Source organism: Neovison vison, chromosome 6, assembly GCF_020171115.1.
Source record: "Neovison vison isolate M4711 chromosome 6, ASM_NN_V1, whole genome shotgun sequence".
Classification (NCBI taxonomy): Eukaryota; Metazoa; Chordata; class Mammalia; order Carnivora; family Mustelidae; genus Neogale; species Neogale vison.
The window spans coordinates 98143730-98149848 of record NC_058096.1 but is presented as its reverse complement, the minus strand read 5'-3'; positions in this window follow the sequence as shown (position 1 = coordinate 98149848).

Below are 6119 nucleotides of genomic sequence, written 5' to 3'. Positions count from 1 at the left end.
ACACTTTTATTACTTGTAACATTTTATCCAACATGGGAGTCTACATCTAAGTAAATGATTGGCAAGTTGACTGAGACTACTCTTCCTTGTGTTAAAAGACCAAGACCTATACACTCTTCACTGTGTAATTTAGCAGCTTATGATTTTAATTATTGTCTTTGATCCAATCATTTTGTCAGGTATCAAACTGCAATAAAACCCAACATTATCCTCTTGGTATTTGTCAGTAGGATATTACTTAATTTAAGATAGCTTTAGCCATCTTTCAAAGCTTCAGCAGATACTTTAACTGAGAAATGAATTCTTCAAAGTATGTCCTTCCCTTCATCAAATCTCTGTTATGGTGTGTTTTATTTCCATGGGAATATATTTCTTCTAATATAATTGTGCTTTTTAAAGTGTATTATCACTTGGGGACATATTTTCTTATTTATTTCCTAGGAATCTGAAGAGAACAAGATAAAAATACCAGCTTAATCAGCAGAATACTTATATAAAACCTAATTATTTATATTTAAAGCAGATCCTTTTAAAATATTTATTGATGTATAATCAGCAGTATGATAGACTAGCACACTAAAATGGTAAAGAGCATTATACTTAGGTATGGACTACGCAAAACAGAACATCGAATACAGAAGGGGTCATTAAGTAACTAGAATGGAAGGAAAACAACAGTTGTATCACTTTGAATAGAAAACTGGGGGGGGGGGAGTCTCCTGTATTGTGAAGACTTAACTTACATCACAACTGAATTGCAGATTTCATTCTCTCTTTCCACTTTAGCAAGCTTGTCTTCCCTCGTTCTTATACCTTCTACCTCTTCCTCTGTGTTAGTTACTTCTATAACTTTCCTAAATAATGTTAATTCAAAAAACAACTTCTTGTGAACCTTTCCCTTCTTCTTCTTCTTCTTCTTCTTCTTCTTCTTCTTTTTTAAGATTTTATTTATTTATTTGACAGACAGAGATCACAGGTAGGCAGAGAGAGACAGGCAGGGAGAGAGGAAGGGAAGCAGGTTTCCTGCCAAGCAGAGAGCCCGATGTGAGGCTCAATCCCAGGACCCTGGGATCATGACCTGAGCTGAAGGCAGAGGATTTAACCCACTGAGTCACCAAGGCTCCCCCCTTCCCTTATTATCGCATTTGTAACTCTTGTTTCATTCACCTATAGATGTGGTGAAACTTTGTTCAGCTACTATGCATGTTCAAACCCTTTGCAATCTGCTGTTTGCAACTGTTTCTGATTCATTATTATCTTCATATTGTCAGATCTCTTTATTTAAATTTTTTTTTTTAATAATCCTTTTTACGGAGCACCTGGGTGAGTTAGTCTGTTAAGTGTCTCACTTCGGCTCAGGTCATGGTCTTAGGCTCCTGGGATTGAGCCCCATGTCAGGATCCCTGCCCAGTGGGGAGCCTGCTTCTCCCTCTACTCCCTGCTCCTGCTCTTTCTCGCTATCTCTGTCTGCCTCTCTCAAATATATAAATAAAATCTTTAAAATAATCTCTTCATTTTTTTAAGTCAACTCTACTCTCGCTGTGGGGCTCAAACTCATACCCCCAAGATCAAGAGTCACATGCTCTACTGAATGAACCAGCCAGGTGCCCTGTCAGATTTGTTTAAATTATCCTTTGACATGAACTCTATTACCTGTACATACCCATCCCCGCTGCCCACATGAAATATCTCCTCTTTCTTGGCCTCCTGGTTAATGCTCTTTTTTTTTTTCCCCTTACTAAACTGTCTTTGTTTTGTTTTTATTCTTAATAAAGACTCTTGATCTCTTCAGTGTGTCCTCTGTCGCCTGTTGGTTTACTCTCCCTAGCCTTCTCAATCTGTGCTTGTAAGGACCTATTTTATATTTTATTTTAACCAGAGGCTTCCATTGAGGTTAAACAATAACTTTGTTGTTTAACCCTTAAACTGTCCCTGCTCCCCTTTCCCCAAGGTACTTAAAAACAAGTCCCAGAAACCAGCTCCAGGTGTGAAGGCCAAGAAAAACAAGGCTGTACCCACCTCGAGTCTAGCCCTGACATAAGTACAGCCATCTTGGCAAAGCAAAAGCCAGCGTGGGTTAGCATAAGAATGGCCATCCTGAAGACTGGGAAGCCATTTTACTGAGCTTCCCTAACCAGTCCACAGGGAGCATGTAACTTGAGATAAGAGAAAGTAGCTAAAACCTAAGAAACAACTTAATCATATACCACCAGGGCCCTTAGGCGATGGAGCCACAGGGAACCAGATGTTAAAGAAAAACAAATAGTTAACTTGTAGAGATCACAATCCTGCAAGACAGGAGTCTCCCTTGGTTTGCAAATGTCCTGGTGATTTACAACAAAAAGGGCTATCTCATCATTGGCCCAATTTCCAGAGACAGAGGGCTCAGTTCCTCAAGGCCTAAGGTTGCCCTTCCCACCATAAAACGAAGGGAGGCGGAGGCAGAAGGAAATGTAAATAAAGTTAAATTTCTTCTAAAACTAAATCTCACTTAACTGACAGGATGGCGCCAGGGTGATGAGGGGGTGGCAAAAGGTTAAACAAAGTTAAACTGTCAAAATGGGGCACAAGATATGTATGTAGCTATGAAGAAGTGCCTTGAAAATGCTATATAAACCCTTGGCTTTGAGTGCTCGGGGTCCTTGTTGAAACCCGCTGCGCCGGGCAGATACTTGGACCCCAGCTAGCTGGAAATAAACCTCGCTGTGTGACTTGCATTATGGAGAGTGTTCTCTGTCTAATTGAGGGGTGGTCAACTCCGTACCCTAACATGCTCATACACAGTGATCCCATGGATTAGCAGGGCTGAGGCCTCCATTCATGTGCTGATGATTCCAAAATCTAAATGGATCAGACACAGAAAAGTTGGATTATTTTGAGAAGAAAAAGTATACATTCTGAGTAATTAAAAATGGAAAGGTAATTTTATATTGTGAAAGAACATTCCACACATTCGATTACAAAGTAGGTTTACAGGCTCTAGCTATTAAAGAAAAATACATTAACTGAAGGCACTAAATTCAGAGGCTATACAACATAATAGGATTACTAAAATTAAGACCAAAAAGTCCTCATGGTATTTGAGAACTCAAAGATGCTGCTGCTTCTTCTCTGGATACAGCAGGAACTCTTGTCCTGTAGCTTTCAGGTAGCTTATACTAAATAACAGGGAATGTCATGTTATACTAAGGTTACTTGTAGAGTAGAGAGAGAGGAACTAACAAACCGTAACAAACAATAACGAACATTAGGATTTCTAAATATCTATTAAGTGTGCTTTTTTTTCCCCCAATTTATTTATTTTCAGAAAAACAGTATTCATTATTTTTTCACCACACCCAGTGCTCCATGCAAGCCGTGCCCTCTATAATACCCACCACCTGGTACCCCAACCTCCCACCCCCCCGCCACTTCAACCCCTCAGATTGTTTTTCAGAGTCCATAGTCTCTCATGGTTCACCTCCCCTTCCAATTTACCCAAAAGCACATACCCTCCCCAATGTCCATAACCCCAACCCCCCTCCCCCCAGCAATCCACAGTTTGTTTCGTGAGATTAAGAGTCACTTATGGTTTGTCTCCCTCCCTATCCCATCTTGTTTCATGGATTCTTCTCCTACCCACTTAAGCCCCCATGTTGCATCACCACTTCCTCATATCAGGGAGATCATATGATAGTTGTCTTTCTCCGCTTGACTTATTTCACTAAGCATGATACGCTCTAGTTCCATCCATGTTGTCGCAAATAGCAAGATTTCATTTCTTTTGATGGCTGTGTAGTGTTCCATTGTGTATATATACCACGTCTTCTTGATCCATTCATCTGTTGATGGACATCTAGGTTCTTTCCATAGTTTGGCTATTGTGGACATTGCTGCTATAAACATTCGGGTGCACGTGCCCCTTTGGATCACTACGATTGTATCTTTAGGGTAAATACCCAGTAGTGCAATTGCTGGGTCATAGGGCAGTTCTATTTTCAACATTTTGAGGAACCTCCATGCTGTTTTCCAGAGTGGTTGCCCCAGCTTGCATTCCCACCAACAGTGTAGGAGGGTTCCCCTTTCTCCACATCCTCGCCAGCATCTGTCATTTCCTGACTTGTTGATTTTAGCCATTCTGACTGGTGTGAGGTGATATCTCATTGTGGTTTTGATTTGTATTTCCCTGATGCCGAGTGATATGGAGCACTTTTTCATGTGTCTGTTGGCCATCTGGATGTCTTCTTTGCAGAAATGTCTGTTCATGTCCTCTGTCCATTTCTTGATTGGATTATTTGTTCTTTGGCTGTTGAGTTTGTTAAGTTCTTTATAGATTATGGACACTAGTCCTTTATCTGATATGTCGTTTGCAAATATCTTCTCCCATTCTGTCAGTTGTCTTTTGATTTTGTTCACTGTTTCCTTTGCTGTGCAAAAGCTTTTGATCTTGATTAAATCCCAATAGTTCATTTTTGCCTTTGCTTCCCTTGCCTTTGGCGATGTTCCTAGGAAGATGCTCTTGCGGCTGAGGTCGAAGAGGTTGCTGCCTGTGTTCTCCTCAAGGATTTTGATGGATTCCTTTCTCACATTGAGGTCCTTCATCCATTTTGAGTCTATTTCTGTGTGTGGTGTAAGGAAACGGTCCAATTTCATTTTTCTGCATGAGGATGTCCAATTTTCCCAACACCATTTATTGAAGAGGCTGTCTTTTTTCCATTGGACATTCTTTCCTGCTTTGTCAAAGATTAGTTGACCATAGAGTTGAGGGTCTATTTCTGGGCTCTCTATTCTGTTCCATTGATCTATGTGTCTGTTTTTGTGCCAGTACCATGCTGTCTTGATGATGACAGCTTTGTAATAGAGCTTGAAGTCTGGAATTGTGATGCCACCAACTTTGGCTTTCTTTTTCAATACCCCTTTGAAGATTCGAGGTCTTTTCTGGTTCCATATAAATTTTTAAATTGTATGTTCCATTTCTTTGAAAAAGATGGATGGTACTTTGATAAGAATTGCATTAAATGTGTAGATTGCTTTAGGTAGCATAGACATTTTCACAATATTTATTCTTCCAATCCAGGAGCATGGAACATTTTTCCATTTCTTTGTGTCTTCCTCAATTTCTTTCATGAGTACATTATAGTTTTCTGAGTATAGATTCTGTGCCTCTTTGGTTAGGTTTATTCCTAGGTATCTTATGGTTTGGGGTGCAATTGTAAATGGGATTGACTCCTTAATTTCTCTTTCTTCTGTCTTGCTGTTGTTGTAGAGAAATGCAACTGATTTCTGTGCATTGATCTTATATCCTGACACTTGACTGAATTCCTGTACAAGTTCTAGCAGTTTTGGAGTGGAATCTTTTGGGTTTTCCACATATAGTATCATATCATCTGCGAAGAGTGATAATGTGACTTCTTCTTTGCCGATTTGGATGCCTTTAATTTCCTTTTGTTGTCTGATTGCTGAGGCTAGGACTTCTAGTACTATGTTGAATAGCAGTGGTGATAATGGACATCCCTGCCGTGTTCCTGACCTTTGTGGAAAAGCTTTCAGTTTTTCTCCATTGAGAATGATATTTGCGGTGGGTTTTTCATAGATGACTTTGATGATATTGAGGTATGTGCCCTCTATCCCTACACTTTGAAGAGTTTTGATCAAGAAGGGATGCTGTACTTTGTCAAATGCTTTTTTAGCATCTATGGAGAGTATCATATGGTTCTTGTTCTTTCTTTTATTGATGTGTTGTATCACATTGACTGCTTTGCGGATGTTGAACCAACCTTGCAGCCCTGGGATAAATCCCACTTGGTCGTGGTGAATAATCCTTTTAATGTACTGTTGAATCCTATTGGCTAGTATTTTGGTGAGAATTTTCGCGTCTGTGTTCATCAGGGATATTGGTCTATAGCTCTCTTTTTTGATGGGATCCTTGTCTGGTTTTGGGATCAAGGTGATGCTGGCCTCATAAAATGAGTTTGGAAGTTTTCCTTCCATTTCTATTTTTTGGAACAGTTTCAGGAGAATAGGAATTAGTTCTTCTTTAAATGTTTGGTAGAATTCCCCCGGGAAGCCGGGAAGCCTGGGCTTTTGTTTGTTTGGAGATTTTTAATGACTGTTTCAATCTCCTTACTGGTTATGGGTCT